The sequence below is a fragment of the Cupressus sempervirens genome, chromosome 2 (assembly GCF_028749045.1).
Source record: "Cupressus sempervirens isolate cs-2001-9-10 chromosome 2, ASM2874904v1, whole genome shotgun sequence".
In the NCBI taxonomy this organism is placed as follows: domain Eukaryota; kingdom Viridiplantae; phylum Streptophyta; class Pinopsida; order Cupressales; family Cupressaceae; genus Cupressus; species Cupressus sempervirens.
Genome location: NC_143119.1, coordinates 268,114,958 through 268,131,796, shown reverse-complemented (window position 1 = coordinate 268,131,796; position 16,839 = coordinate 268,114,958). Strand labels below are relative to the sequence as shown.

General features: G+C 36.2%; 1 pseudogene across 1 annotated transcript; it reads right to left on the bottom strand.

Annotated features, from left to right (window-relative positions):
* Nucleotides 1–10,181: 10,181 nt before the first annotated feature.
* On the bottom strand, nucleotides 10,182–13,385 carry LOC149572086 (pentatricopeptide repeat-containing protein At3g26782, mitochondrial pseudogene; annotated as a pseudogene). Its single transcript, XR_016359899.1, has one exon. The product of XR_016359899.1 is annotated as a pentatricopeptide repeat-containing protein At3g26782, mitochondrial pseudogene (transcript).
* Nucleotides 13,386–16,839: the final 3,454 nt, after the last annotated feature.

Genomic DNA, 16,839 nt, shown 5'->3' with positions numbered 1-16,839 from the left:
TATACTTTGCCAGAATGCTAGAGTTGAGGTCGTCCCAAGGGGTGATGAAATTTCCAAGCAGGCCTCTTAAAAAGTGTAAAACAAGGCCACATAAGTGATCTTGGGTTTAAAAGACACTTGTTTGTTCCCAATTGATGATTTAGATTTTGTAAGCTATGATTGAAGATGCTTGTGTTTATGGCATACAATGTCCTTTCCAACTTGACATTGTCATCAACATAATGAAAATCGAGAGTTTGTCAACATAAGTAAATTGAGTGTCGTCAACATAAAAAATTCGATAAGGAACAGGTCAATGAGTCAATTCATTTATGCATTCAAGAGTGAGTGATTTCTTTTTAAGCCCCAAAGTTGAAGTGTGAGGTATAGCAATGATTAATTGATCCTTGGCATTCAAGATTATGTTTGCTGTTTTAATCATCCATTCCAATAAAAACTTGATTTTAGTCCATGGAATTCAAGATTGAATTTAGCAACATTCATTCAATGAAAATTTGTTTAGACATTCTAGTTCATTCTAAGAAAAACCTACAAAAAACATGGTTAGGTTTTCAAGATGCTCCAATCTGTAATGCTATAAAAAATTAATTTGATTAGTCACCCAATTTTTTTTCAAATGGAAGCTTAACTATGGGAAAAAAAATTAACTTTTTTTGTTCTTTTTATAGGTGTAAAAATGCTTAGAATAACCCCTATCCTACATAACCACAAAAAGTCAAAATTTGATTTATACTTCAAAAAAAATAAAAAAAATAAAAGAAGTGATCCTGCGAGTTGTTTATCGTACTAGGTAAAGAAATCAACACATACAGATAATAGATAAGAACAACAGAACTCTTTGTATTATTTGTATATGCCAAAGACATTACATTATGCTTCCATGATTAGATGCTTTACAATGACCCAAGAGGGTGTATTAATATTTTTCGAAGAACCTTCTCGAAGGGATCCGTCGGCTACATGACAATTACCAAAGGGCCCCGTCGGCTGATACACAATTTTATTGACGACATCATCCCCCCCAAAAAGAAAAGTCATCTTTGGATGACAATACAAAAAAACTCAAATAACAATTAACCCAAGTACATCAATACATAAATACTAAACAACAGGATGGGTCTCTGGCGTAGTGGTCTGTACTCTGAACTCGTTTAGCTCCGCTCGTAGCTTGTAGACTTGTTCTTTCCAAACCTTCAACTCATCCTCCGCTTGTTCAATTTATATAGCCACTCCCTTAAGCTTTCCATGTGGCCTAACTTGTTTTCCAGTGCTATCCTCAAGCTCGGTATCAAGAATTCTACTGGTACTATGGCCTCCTGTTTGAACATCAATTGAAATGGTGTGTGCCCCATTGTCACCTTATATGCCGTGCGGTAAGCCCAGAGAGCGAAGGGTAATTTTTCCTCCCAATCCTCACCTTCAACTACGCAAGATTTGTAGATAATTGATACCAAGATTTTGTTGGTAGTCTCGACCTGTCCATTTGCTCTTGGGTAATACGAGCTGGATAATGAATGATAAATCTTGAACTTGGTGGTGAGTAGTTGGATAACATGGTTTACAAAATGTCCACCTTTATCACTTGTTAATTGCAATGGAATCCTGTACCTGGTAATAATTTGCTCATAAATAAATTTTTCTGTGCTTACTGTCGAGTTATCTAACAGTGCATGTTCCTCCACCCACTTGATGAGGTACTCCATTGCTACGACGATGTATCGACATCTTCTAGTTCTGCTTGCCTTCAAGGGTCCGATGAAATCCAATCCCCATCGTTCAAAGAGTTCTTGGGCATGAGAGGGATTCAGAGGCATGAAGTCTCGCTTCAAAGGTTTCCCAGCTCGCTGACATGTATCGCATGCAACGACCCACTCCCTGGCGTCATTGTGTACAGTCGGCCACCATAGTCTTGCCAAGAGTATCTTTCATGCGGTTGTTTCTGGCCTCATGTGTCCTCCTACTAGTCCTTCATGTGCTTCCTTCAGTACCCTTAGGATCTCTTCCTCTAGGACACATCGCCTTAAGATCTGGTCGAGTCCCATTTTATGTAACAACCCATTGATCAGTTGAAACGTTCAGCTCCGCAACACCAACTTCTGTCTTTCATTTGGTGGCATGCTACTCGAAAACTGTCTGATCGACAAGTACTCCCCGATGCTCGTGTACCATTTTGGCAGTACAAAAATTTGGAATAGCTGTGCATCAGGAAAGTCATCATTCACACCATTTGTGGGTTCACCTGTTTTGAGGTGTGATAGATGATCTGCACTTACATGTTTCTTCCCTGGTCGTATGATGATCTTGAAGGTAAACTCTTGTAATAGAAGTAACCAGCGGTTGATTCTTCCTTGAATGACATGTTTATTGACCATATACAAAAAAGCCTAATGGTCAACATAGAAGACGAACGGTGTCGCCAACAAGTAATGACAAATTTTTTTTACAGCATAGATCATCCCCAAAGCTTCCGGCTCGGTCGTACTGTAATTCTGTTCGGCCTTTGATAGTAGTCGACTGGAAAAGTAGATCGGGTGATCCAACCTATGGCTACCTCTCTGTGCCAAGGTTTGTCGAATTTCATAGTTGGACACATCGACATGAACATGAAACTCTTTGCTCCAATCTGGATACGCTAAGATGGGTGCCATAGCCAATCGTACTTTGAGCCCTTCAAATGCTTCATCCTATTCCCTCTCTCGTCTGAACTCTTCTCCTTTGCATGTTAAACTGTCCAACAACTATGCTACCTTGGAAAATTTTTTGATGAACCATTTGTAATAGCTTATATGTCTGAGAAAAGATTTTACCTCTGTTACATTGGTGGATGGTTGCATCTCCAATATGACTCTCACCTTATTCGGATCTATCTTCAATCCTTCCTTACAGACTATGTGTCTGAGCAACCTTCCCTACGTAACCATAAATCTACGCTTCTTTGGATTCAGGGGTAGGCATGCTCATCGACATCTCTCCATACATTCACCTAGTGCTGCAAGATGTTTGTCCTCGGTGTTGAATACCGACCAATCATCCAGGAATGCCTTGAAGTTCCCGACAAACATTTTGTCAAAGATGTGCAATATGATATGATGGAATGTAGCAGGCGCATTGCACAGACTGAACGACATCCGGTTATATGTGTACACTCCATCTTCTATGACAAATGTTGTCTTCAGTTTATCCTCCTCTGTGATTGAAATCTGATTGTATTCGAAAAATCCATCCATGAATGAGTAAATCTCGTGTCTGGCTACCTCCTCCAAGATACTGTCTGTAAATGGAATTGGAAATAGATCCTTGATCATGACTGCATGTAGGCATCTAAAATCAATGCATATCTGGATCTAGGTGGTGTCTTTCTTTAGTGAGATTACTGTGGGTGACATCCATTCATTGGTCTGCACTTTGAAAATGATACTGACTTCCAGCATCTGGTTGATCTCCTCTGTAACCCGTGCCGCATAGTTCTTATTCATCTTGTAGGGTCGCTTCCGTATAGGTATTTCTCCTTCGACCAATGGCATGTGGTGCACACACAACTTTGGAGGTACTCTTTTTAGATCCTTGTATGTCCATGCGAATACATCCTTATACTCCAGGAATATCTTGAATGTTGCTGCTTTCAATATTGGATTTCAGTTATCTCCCACCAATATGTTTTTTGGTTCAGCTTTGTCTCTCAACTTCATAATTTGTAGTGTGGCTTCATTGTATTTGATGGGCTCCCCTTCAGTGAATGCATGGGTGGGTGTTTCATCGAGCGGAGCATTCCCCTCTTTTACCTCCGTGAATTCTCTTGGAAATCCATCAGCGCTATGTCCTTCCTCTATCGTCAGTACGTTGCAACTCTGAAACAATTCATAGTCCTTCAGGTGTGCTTTCTCTGCCTGCACTGCTTTCTGGATCTCTGCCCACGCTTCCTCCAATCGCTTCTTTTCTTTCGTCGGGTCAAGGTACACTTTTGCTTGCTTCCAAGTGATGGCCAGAACCTCCTCTTCGTTAGTCCCGATGGTGATCAAATTTACTCTCGACTTCGGGCACTTAGCATCCTCATGGTCTCCCTGACCACACCACCTACACAATAAATTTTGTGTGTTTTCCATTGTATAGTCTCAGGAAAAGTGGCCCCACAAATTACATGTGCGACATTAACTATGGGTCAGCCATTTGCATCATACTGAATTCGACTCCTGCTGCCATTATTGTTGTTGTTTTGACTTCGCCAATTATTTTTGTATCCTCTCGATGTGGCACCCTCCATACTGGTGTTCTCGCTTCCTCCTGACACGGACGCCTCTTAGGTCAGGAACACTTGTTGTGGTGCTCTTTTTTTTAGGTTGAAAGGGCATTCCTTTGTCGAATGTCCCATGATTTGGCAAATCTCGTAAAATTGGTCTTTCGAACACAATCCTTTCGTATGACCTTCTTTCTTGCACTCAATGCACCATAGTTCATTTCCCTTGGTCTCCTTCTACATGTTCTTGGATTATTTCATCATCCAAATCATATCCTTCTGGAGGGCGTGGACCTTCTTGTTGTCCTTTTTTTCATCATTGCTCTCCTCTTTTGGAGATGCGTCGTCATCTGAACCAGACAAACTACTCTTCTTCTTCTTTGTCTATTGCTCACTTTCCAAGTTCATTGCCTGATTGTATGCTAAGTGTATGACGATGGCAATACGATCTTCATCTTCTTCTACAACTTCGGGTGTAGGCCTTCAATGAACCATCTTTTTTGCAACCCATTAGCCGACTTATTCTCCATTTTATTGATCAAGTCCTTCAACTTCTTGGCGTAGACTTGGACTATTTCATTTTTCCCTTGTTTTGTGTTGTATATCTCGGCTACGATTTTGTTGTCGTCGCCCAATAGTTGAAATTTTGCAGTAAACTCCTTCTTAAGGTTGTCCCAAGTAGTTAATTTATGAATATCTGTATCGGCAAACCAATCAATTGCAACACCTTGTAGGGTGGCTAGAAATTGTCAGACCCATTCATCTATATTTGTTATGCCATTTTCTCTTCAAATTGTTTCACATGTTTTACAACATCGAATCGGATCGGCTGCTCCATCACCATCAAATTTTGGAAACTTTTCCTTTGGTCCTACCATTAATATTCTAATTTGAGGGGTTTGTTGTGTACCAGCATTGTTTTTCACTCTCGCGCAGTTTTGGACTCCTGCGCTATTTTGCACTCCCGCATTGTTCTGCACACTTGTGCTTTTCTGTACACCCACACTGTTCTGCACACCCGTGCTGCTCCCAATAGTTGTGCTATTTGGTGGAGAAGGGTTTTCGTCAACTGAAGCTGTCTATTCCAAAAGTATATCTCGGATGAAGAGTTCACTCCACGCTCGTGCTCCCTCGACACTCTGAGCCGTGCGAGTCAATCATCTTCCATCTGGATTCTCTTCCCTTGACGTATGCAGGTTCAAAAACTCCTCCATTGCTTCTTCCACCAAATCCAGCCGATGTCGAGTCTCCTCCAACAATTCTTCAGTGCTATAGTGTTCGTCGATAATTTTTTGAAACCTCCGTCTACGTTCAGCCTGTTGTGCCAAAATTAAATTTTCCTGTGATGTGCGTAATTTGTCTTTTTCCTTCAACTTATTCTTATTCGTGTTCAGCTGATTCGACACTTAGTCTTCATCCTTCTGTCTTTGTACTAGGTCCATCGGGCAATGACGCCAAATTTTTACCGTACTGGGTAAAGAAATCAACACATACAGATAATAGATAAGAACAATAGAACTCCTTGTATTATTCGTATATGCCAAAGACATTACATTATGCTTCCATGATTAGATGCTTTACAATGACCCAAGAGGGTGTATTAATACTTTCGGAAGAACGTTCCCGAAGGGATCCGTCGGCTACATGACAATTACCGAAGGGCCTAATACACAATTTTATCGATGACATGAGTCAAACAATGATCTCGCATTGTGGGATCATGGTATAGAGATTGGTGAAAACAACAAAAAAATGGGCCATGAGAAAATAATCATAGTGTGATCCCGCGAAAGAGTGATCCCATAGGTTTATGGAATGTGTTCCCGCTAGCAAGTTTATTCGCGAGATTGAAGACGAAAAGATAAAACTGGATTTCTGGGCGCGACTATTTTGGTCAAGCATTCTCACACAATTTACAACGATCTCGCTAGTAAAAACTCACATTCACACAGGAGGATTGGTTAGTGGGAGTGATGGTGAGGGATTTTATTGACAAATCGTGATCCCGCCCTTGCGCGTTTGTATTCCCGCTGGTAAAAGATCGTGATTTCATGGCTGTAGGATTACAATTTCACGATGTTTGCAAGGTGTTTGAATAGGGATTTGATTGGATGGCTAGGAGGGAGCTTCCTAGTTGGGGATTTTGGTACCTACAAAATATATTAACAAACCAACTACACACAAAAACAAGCGCAATATGTCAGTTTGGTTGGTTAACAAAATAAGTACAAAAACATTATTAGAATGACCCAAATGCAGGGTCCCACTGGGTGTGCCAAAATGTATCACCTAATCTAGTAGTGTAATGAAGGAATACTAACTAATAAAGCATTCACAAAACTAAATAAGTTAACACTTATGATAGGACGAGGTTATCACCAAAAGGAAGACAAACCAAGAATGGTAAGCTCATTGGGCATAACCTACGATGATAAAGCTATGTCCTTGATGGATAAGTGATGTATGCTCATGGTGTGCTCAAGCTTCCAATGGGTGGGGGGTTTTTACCAAGTGTATATATGGGTGAGAGTTTTAGCAATAGAGGTATGGATGGATTTCAGCATTATGATGGTATTTTGGTAGTTTTTAGGCTCTCAAAATAGCATTATAAGTTTGCATAAAGTGGATTCATAGATTGTGAGAAGGAAGGGCTTTATTTATATGCTAAGGGGTAGAGAAATGGAGGGTTAGGATGCAAGGATGGAAGAATGGTGAGGGAGGGCTAAGATGCTTTGAAAGGGAAGCACATGGATTGTGCTTGTTTGGAGCCAATAGGGGAGTGACACTTGTCACAAGGAGGATGAGTGTGAGAGAATGTGATAATTGTTGGTCAAAGGGAGTAATGAGGGAGGATGAGCGTGTAAGAGGGATGTAAGAGGCATTAATGACATGTAAGAGCCATTAATGCTCTTGGATAGGGATGGAAGAGGATAAGGGAGACTTGTTGACTTTGGCTTGGGTTAGCAAGTCTTAACCCTTGTTTAAAGTTGTGCATATGTTTAGGAGGGGGATTAGACTTAGTGTATGAAGGGGGTTAGGGGGAAAGTGGCTCAACTTTGATGGGATGGGTTAGTTAGGTGGCTAAGTGAGGTTAATAGGGGTGAATGGGTTGGATTAGGGGTTAGGATAGGGTTTAGGGATGTTTTTAGGGGTTTGGATAATTTATTAAATGATTTATTTAATAAAGAGGGGGATGTGGGATTAAATTAAATAGATTTGAGGATTTATTTAATTTAATAGAGGAATAGGGATTTAATTGATAAATTGGGTTATCATTTGATTTTATCAATTGGACTATAGTTAATTAAATTAATTAATTAATTAGGGGATGATGATTAATTAATTAAATAATAAATATTTAATCAGTAATGTCTTAGGAGATAACTAGATACGATAATGTAATGGTGTAATCAAATTTAGGTGTCTACAGTTGTCTTCTCACCTGAAATGTTAAACAACACGTTACTTGAGAGAGCTAAGAAAATTGTCACCTTAGCTTTCAAATCCATTTAATCTTATTCATCATATGTCATCTTTCCTTGGCCCTTTGTTTTGCTAAGAAATGCATGTTGCGAATCCTGCTTGATGAGCTAAGACTCTATCTACACTTTGCATAGTTCGAAGTTTTGCCTAGATCTTTTTTTTTTCTTTTCCAATTTTCCACTTATGTGTCTCAATTATGACGCCTTCAAATGTTCACCAGTTTCCAGAAAATCAAATGAGCTTAACCAGTTCTAATACCAATTGTTGAGCTAAAAGAAAATGCTAAAAACGGAAAAATAAAATTTGAAATAAAAACTAGACAATAATGCAGGAGAATACATTGAAATTTATAGCGGCTCATCTAGTTCTGTTGGACGACATCCACTCTTCAAGAAGGGGAATTTTTCTTATTTAGATGAAAAATCACACACTACAATGCTACAACAACAATAAGATTATTTTTACATATTCTACACTTCATATTCAGTGGAAGGCGAAAAGACAGAGAAGAGGAAGAGTCGGCAATGATTGGACTGCACAATCATAACCCTTACATATTCCTCTTGTTAGAACCCTTACAATTATATGCATGAGTCTTTGACTTACACTATAGGGCCTTTGTCGTTTATATCTACAGACAACGATTTGTAATGTTTTAGTACTTTTGTCACATATATTTTTTCTTTTTGACCGCGTCATTATTACTGTCAGATTTCACATAGATTGACTTGGGTATGTCTACCATCTTGAAACTCATGGCTGCTTTGAATTAATTGACCACTGAATATGTTCCAGCAATGCACTGTCATTTCAAACACCATCATTATATATTCTCACTGGAATCAACTTTAATATAATTGTTAGTGCTTCCTTGGGCCAATCATCCCTGTAAGACAATTCTTGTATACTAATGTGTTGACCACCTCAATTGTCCTTGTACTACCTTCAATCTTTCATTATCTTTGTCCACTATTTGATCACTACACAAGGTTCCCCATAGTCATTTGCCATCAATATTGGTTTGTAATTATAGACCGATAATGTCTTATGTTTGCATGCATTATCAATTGGATCATGATTTTCATACTTTTGATAAATCTTCTCTGTATTTATTTTTAATAAACCATTATTGCTTAAGTTGTTTGACCATAGCAATATTTTGACTTCATCTATATTAGGTAAGATGCAAATCTTTTCATGGTGATATTGTATGTTCTTTGTCTTTTATTTATTAGCTTCTCTTATCAAATTGCACAACTATATTTAATAATTTATCACTCATTTCAGCTTACTTATAGTCTCATGCTCATACTTTTGACGTTGATGATAGTTGAACTAATAGTCTTATCTTTGCTAGTGAAACCCTTTGACATCAATGACAATTCTTCCATCAAAGTGACGTTGACGTTGATAGATTCCATTTTTTTTCCAAGAAAGACGACTAAGAGAGGGTCATTGGAGCCATTGTCTCAAGACTTGTTTGGACATGTAGATAATGACGTCCTTATAAGACTTTGAGGCTTTTCAATGAAATGACCCAAATAAATGTGTTCTTATAAAAAGGGGTGATTATTATATTTTTAAAAAATGGTTTAGTTAATAAGGCCTTTGTAACCAAGTGCAATTAAAAGGTATAAATCTAGTCTCCATAATAAAAGTAGCATCATCATGCTTGTATGAAATGACCATTTACAATTGAATAATGAGATCCATCAAATCCTAATTGTAAGGGTTTTTTGTCAAACATAGTAGTTGTGAATTCCTTAGTTCATATATATGCAAGATGTAAAAGCATGCACAAAGTTTGACAAAATGCTTGGAAAGAACATGGTTTCCACTCCATGGTTATACACAAAATGGTTTTATAAAAGACAAATTGGAAGCTTCTAAGAAAATGGAATTGTAAGGAAACCTTTGTCAAAATGTATAGTTTAGAAAGAGTTAGGAACTTCAATACAAATATAATCAAAACCTGAATTTGGTCACATGTTGTGAGTTCATTGGTAGTCATCTATATAAGATGTACACAAATTGCTTGCTCTCAAATAGATGTGGTCTTATGAGTTGGAAAAACTATAGTATATGCACATAATGGTTTTAACATAAAGGCCTTGGAAACTCTTTTGTAATTAAGAAGATTTGAACTCAGCGCCATCTAGGTGCCTACAAGACTTTGTCACTAAACTAGATGCCCATTGACAGCATTGGAAACTTTTACGAAGTGTAATTGATATGTATAAGGCCTACTCAACCTAAATCTAAAAACTTTCCCAACTTTTTCCCAACCTATGCCAAAGAGTAGATTTAGAATAGGGTATCAGCATCCATCAAAGTTGTGTGTGACCTGAAAGACATGCATTCAAAATATGGTATCACACAGAATGCATGTATATTGATCAACAGGCTGTCTCAAAGAAATGTAACCTGAGAGAATTTTATGATTGTAGGATATAGGAAAAATGGCTTTTGCAAGGAAGTTTTCAAGTTTATTGAATTAATGAAACAACCTGGAATCCAATCTATGGATGCAAGCTTTTTTCTCACAATTCCTGCTGGCATGACATCCTTTTGTGTGAGAAAATAGTGGTTTAATAAATATCCCATTAGTGTTTAGAGGCATTGATACCCATTGCGAAGCTTCACGTCTACTTTTATGAAATCAATACCCTAGTCTAGATCTCTAAGTGTTAACAAGAAACACTCACAGAAACTGAAAATAAACCTTGATTCCGTGTCACCGCTGCATGTTTGAAACTAATAAGATTCTTACGGTGCAAGCTTATGTTTGTAGCTTGCCCAACTTTGCATCACCAATAATCTCCACAGGAACATTTTCCTTGATTAAAATGATGGAATCGACTTACATCTCTCACAACAATTTGCCTAGCAACAATCTTAGAGATAAACTTGGTTGCAGTATGGCAGTCAACACATACTCGAAGGTTCTTAAAAACTCTTATCATTGTTCCAGGAGGAGTGCATAACAATCCATATACAATTGCCAACTTCTCACTGTGATGGCAAATAAATAGTTCCTTTTCTTCCTCTTCTACATCATTCAGTGCATGACTTGAATCAGGAAAATAACCCACTGCCTTCATCTCCCAAGACAATTTCTCCAATTTTGCATATATCTCTCCTGTCTGTGGGTGTGACTTGTCTCCTACACAAAAAGCATGCACCACTTTATGGACTTCGATCCAACTACACCCAGGTATTTTTTTAGTTCCCCTGTCTTCCATCAATCTCCTAACTTTTTGAACCTCACGCCACCCACCTACATCTGCATAGATATTTGACAGATGAACATATGTTGCTGCATTCTTAGAATCTAACTCAACAAGAGGATTTGTTGTAAATAGTCCTAATCCAAGTTTCTTATGTGATCTACAGGCACCAAGCAAAGACATCCACACAACAACGGGAGGTTTAATTGGCAATTTGATGATAAAGTTCCAAGTTTCGTCAAGATAACCAGCACGGCCAAGAAGGTCAATCATGCACACATAATGATCAATTGTAGGCATGATGCAGTAAGATTCGCTCATATAATTAAAATATCTACAGCCCCTGTCAACTAAACCTGCATGGCTGCATGCAAATAAAACACAAGTGAAGCTTACATGGTTAGGATAGCATCCTGAACACTTCATCAAATCAAAGAGTATGAAAGCATCCTCGCTAAAGCCATTTAGTGCATATCCTGCAATCATTGAAGTCCATGAGACTACATCTCGTTGAGACATTTTGTCAAACAGCTTGCGTGCCTTGTGTATACCTCCACATTTTGCATACATATCTACCAATGCACTTGCAACTACAACATCTGACAACAATCCACACTCTATTATGCTTTGATGGATATCCATACCCTGTTCCAAAGCGCCCACTTTGGCACACGCTGGTAGGATGCTGGCAAATGTTACGGAGTTCGGCATTATGGCAGCCAATTGCATCTGTTTAAAAGTTTCCAAGGCTTTTTCAATAAACCCATTTTGTGTATATCCCATAATCATTGCATTCCATGAGACCACATCTCGTTGAGACATCTTGTCGAACAGTTTGCGGGCCTCTGGTATGCTTTCACATTTTGAATACATGTCTACCAGTGCATTAACAATTGCATCATCAAATATACAACCGCTTTCAATGATCTTTTGATGGATGTCTATACCCTGTTCCAAAACTCCCATTTTGGCACAGGCTGTGAGAACGCCAGAAAAGGTTGTGGAGTTTGCCTTTATACCTGACATTTGCATTTCCTTAAAACACTCTAAAGATTTCTCAACAATCCCATTTTGTGCATATCCTGCAATCATCACATTCCATGAAACCACGTCTCTTTTAGAAATTTTATCAAACAATTCACATGCCTTCTGTATGTTTCCGCATTTCGCATACATGTCTACCAGTGCATTTGTGACTATAATATCTGACAAAGACATGCTTTCGATTAGTCTTTGGTGGATACCCACACCCTGTTCCAAAGCTCCCAGTTTCGCACAGGCTGAGAGAATGCTGGCAAAGGTTGTAGAGTTGGGTTTTATCCCTGACAATTGCATTTTCTTAAAAGTTTCCAAGGCCTCTTTCACAAAACCATTATGCGCTAATCCTGTGATTATCGTAGTCCATGAGACCACATCTCGTCGAGGCATATTGTCAAACAGTTCGCGCGCCTTGCATATACCTCCACATTTTGAATACATGTCTATCAGGGCATTCACCACTAAGACATCTAACAATAATCCACTTTCGATTATACTTTGATGGATATTCAAACCCTGTTCAAAAGCTCCCACTTTAGCACAGGCTGAGAGGATGGTTGCAAAGGTAGTGGAGTTTGGCTTGAAACCAGTCGATTCCATTTGCTTAAACATGTCAAAGGCCTTTTCGAAAAATCCATTTTGTGCATACCCCGCAACCATGACGTTCCACGAGACGACATCTGGTCGAGGCATATCTTCGAAAAGCCTTGAAGCTTCATCAAGAACACTATTTTGTGCATAACCTACAATCATCACATTCCAGGAAATAACATCTCGTTGAGGTATTTTGTCAAACAGTTCACGAGCTTTAGATATGTTTCCACATTTTGAGTACATGTCAAGCAGGGCATTGACAATCACAACATCGGAAAGAAATCCCCTTTGGATAATGCTGTGATGGATGTGAATACCCAATTCCAAAGCTCTTATTTTGGCGCAAGCTGGGAGAATGGTGGCAAAGGTGATCTGATCAGGTGAAACGGGTGTTAATTGCATATGGTGAAACAATGTCAAAGCTTCCTGCGGATTTCCATCTCTTCGGTACGCAGCAATCATGGCATTCCATGAGAAGCTGTCTCGTTCTCCTCCACTCATGTCGTCGAAAACTTTGCGAGCTGCCACCAAACTCCCACAATTGACATACATGCTGATAAGCGTATTTTGGGTAAAAGTGCTTGTGGCGATTGCAAATCCCCTGCGAGTGATGAAGAAATGCATTTGTTTACATTCTTAACAATCCAGGGCTCCACTAAATGAGAATCTGGGCAAGAGTTGAGAGAAAGATTGTGTGTTGTAGGCAGATTATGCATCATGGAGGACTGTATTTTTGAAAGGTTGAGAACATCATTGGGGGGAGAAATAACTATATATTTTGTGGCTCGGGAAGGGGATTTAAAGTTTTCTTTTGCCTTTCTCTTTTGAAACATTCTGAATTGTTTATTTATAATGGTTTAATTGATATTTCTTTTCCTTATAGTTTAGATTTTAAGGCCACGTCAATAAATACAAAGTCTTATGAATATCCTTGTGTTGACGTATATTAACAAGAGGCGCATTTGATGATTTCAAGATATTAAATGTGTCGTAGTTTAGAGATCTATGAAGTTGAGTTTGTGAGATATGAAATGTTTGTTTACAGGTTTTATAATTTCTAAGAATATATTTATGATTGTTCAATTTGCATTGTGCAAAAAAATAATAACCATAAAATAGGGTTGAATTAAAAATAAATATGAATATTATACTTTCAATTGCTTTCTTCAAAATATATGTATAAGTTTTGCTTAATTAAATGTTCTAAAGAGCAAAAGTAGTAAAAATAGCAACAAAATTGAAAGTAATAGGAAAATTTTAGAAATCTGAAGATTTTTTTAATTACTAAAATCACACTTATGCACACGAGTAGATTTTTTTGTACATGCAATTTAATGTAATATTTTCACATCTTCAGAATCTTAGAAGCTGTGAGAATTTGAGAACTTTGTTATAGTAGAGTTATTGCATGATGTGGACATAATAAAGTTTTTCAAACTTTGCATTTTTTTTTAGTAATGTAAATAGAAAATACATGCATGAGAATTTTTTGAAAACCAATTTAATAAATAAATAAAGCATAATTTCTATTTAAATTGACTAATTACTAATTTACCAATTACTTTGACATTTAATTGACCTTATAAAATAGCGTGGGAAGCACTCAAACGAGTATCAAAGAAGGGATATAAAAAAAAAAAGGTATTAAATTTACTTCCTAACTAATGCATAAAAATAAATAAACATAAATTAATTTAAAAATAATATTTATGCTTTAAAAAAACCAAACACACTTATAAAAATATCAATATAATAAAAATTATATATGTTAAATAAATGTATAATCTAATAAATTATATATAAAAATAAAAAATAAAAGAAAATCTATTAAAAGCATTCGTTTAGATATGTAAAAATAAAAATAATTAAATTTTAATTTAAACTATATATAAATTAAAATTAAAATAAATATGAAATTAAAGTATATAAAAAATAATTTTTAAAAATTGACAATTTAAAAGAGTTAAAATGTTATATTTGATTAAAATATCTATATTTGAATAACATTTTACAAATGACAAAAATAAACATCAATTAAAACTATTATCTTCTTTTAAAAAGTTTATCCACTTGTCACAAATGTGGAAAAGATAAGATTGAAATTAATGCATTCGTTAATAGAGATAAAGTTGCAATTAATGCTTGCATTAATAGAGGTGTTAAAAAATAAGTTGTATTTTTGTTGAAGGAAAATGATTTTTTTCATTGCCTTTTTCATCATGAGCCAATAAGATTTCAGTTTAATGGTATTTTGTTTTTTCATTAAATAAGATGAAAATGTGAACTTTATAATAAATTTTGATCTCAAAATAATTCTGAAATCTTATTGGACAAATTAATTGGTTTTAGAAATTGAAGAGATCCAATAGATTTCCTGCCAAAGGCAGGAACTAATAAAAAGGTATTAGAATTTTTTAAATTTGTAGTTGGCACTAGGTTATGATGTAGTTTCATATAATTTGTTATATTTTAATTCTTAGAATATCATTTTATTTAATTATGATTACTCATGATCAACACTAACAACCTCGAAGTTAGAATTATTAGTACGCTTTATAAAATAATGGACATTAAATTAACAAATGGAATAGTGGAACATGTTCAACTAGAGAACGTCATCCCTATATGACTTTTATCTATAGATTACTGTATAGGATGATATACTCCATATGGGTATTCATAAATAATCCTAGCTTAAATTTGCATTCTATGTTTCATGTATTTCGATAGTTTAAATTTTTTATGTTAATTTATTTTAAAATTACAAAGAGAAGAATTGACTCAGTTACTTCAACAATTGAATAATTGAATCTTGTGTATTTAAATTAAATTTACTTTAGCTCAAACTATATTTCCCTCCCTAATTATTTATTATGAATCGACTAAAATGCAAATTATTTCAAGTTGTGCACTAAGTTAGCATATTTGGGTAGCCTTTTTATTTAAATAATTTGGAAAGTTATTGTACCTATTTTAAAATCAATTACAAGAGGGACAAAATGTATCATATCAACATAATATCAATATACCTATTATATTTGATTATTAATCACTATTGAATTGAGTCCTCTAATGGTTTGATAAGAGATAAGAGTAGGTCAAGTAATTATACATCAAATTCTCAAATAGTGTCTATAAGATTTTTCCTAATGTGGGTGTATCAAAAAAAGTTGAACCATTATTAATTGAATCAAAATTCTAGCATATTGTTTTTACAAGTGAAGTACAAACTTGTGTGTTAGGGTCAATTTTGTAGCTATAAAGTTCATTTACAGAATGCATAGAGCTCATACATAGTTGTAGCCTTAAACCTAAGGAGGTAAAAGTTTTTTATTTAAAGGCCTTCATCTAATGAGTACAAATTATATATTATAACATGAATTATTGACATATGTGACAATTATTTCTTTATGTATTGTGAATAAAGTACCTTTAATTTTTTCATTTAGATCACATGTTACTACAACCTTTATTATTGTTGGAAATAATAATGGGAAAGTAAGTTCTGAGAGGAAGGGGGGGTGAATCAACACTTAAAACTTTTACATCTAAATTATATCACCATCATCCATCTCATAACTTAACATGTTAACTGAAATAAGTGAGTATGCATCACATCCATAACATAAAGTAAATAACACATAACACAATAGATTTGGTTACCCAGAAACCCTCCAATGAGAAGGTAAAACTGGGGTGGAGATGACACCCACAAATCTTCACTACTACAACAATAAAGTGTGGCTAACTATAGCTACAAAGTTTTGATCATAAACTAAGATCTACCCTGTGAAAGGTTTTCCCTGTTAAAGGCTTACAAAAACTATTAGGTCTCACCTTGCTAAAGGATTTAAAATCACAATTAAGTAAGCACTCGGTTAAGAGATTTACAACAACTTGTTAGGACTACTCTATTAAGAGATTTACTCTATATCACCTATTAGAATTGTTAGTGTAGTTTTTTATTTTTCCTATTTTGCTAGGTTTTTCCTACACTTTTAATAATCTCGCTTAAGTTAATAAAGCATGTCTTATTAGGTGAATGGTTGTGAGGTGTCACCTTCCTACATGTGAGCATCCATTAGCTATTTTGGGAAGATACTTTGTTATCTTTAGTCCAATAGATGGTTGCTCGTCATTGGTTGGTGTTGCCACCTCCTCCCTCTTCCTAGCCTATATAAGCATGCTACCTGGCTTGTATTTGCATCTCTTGTTTTTACGTCCTCTTAATGCTATTTTGCTTCCAGCATTTGCATTACTCTC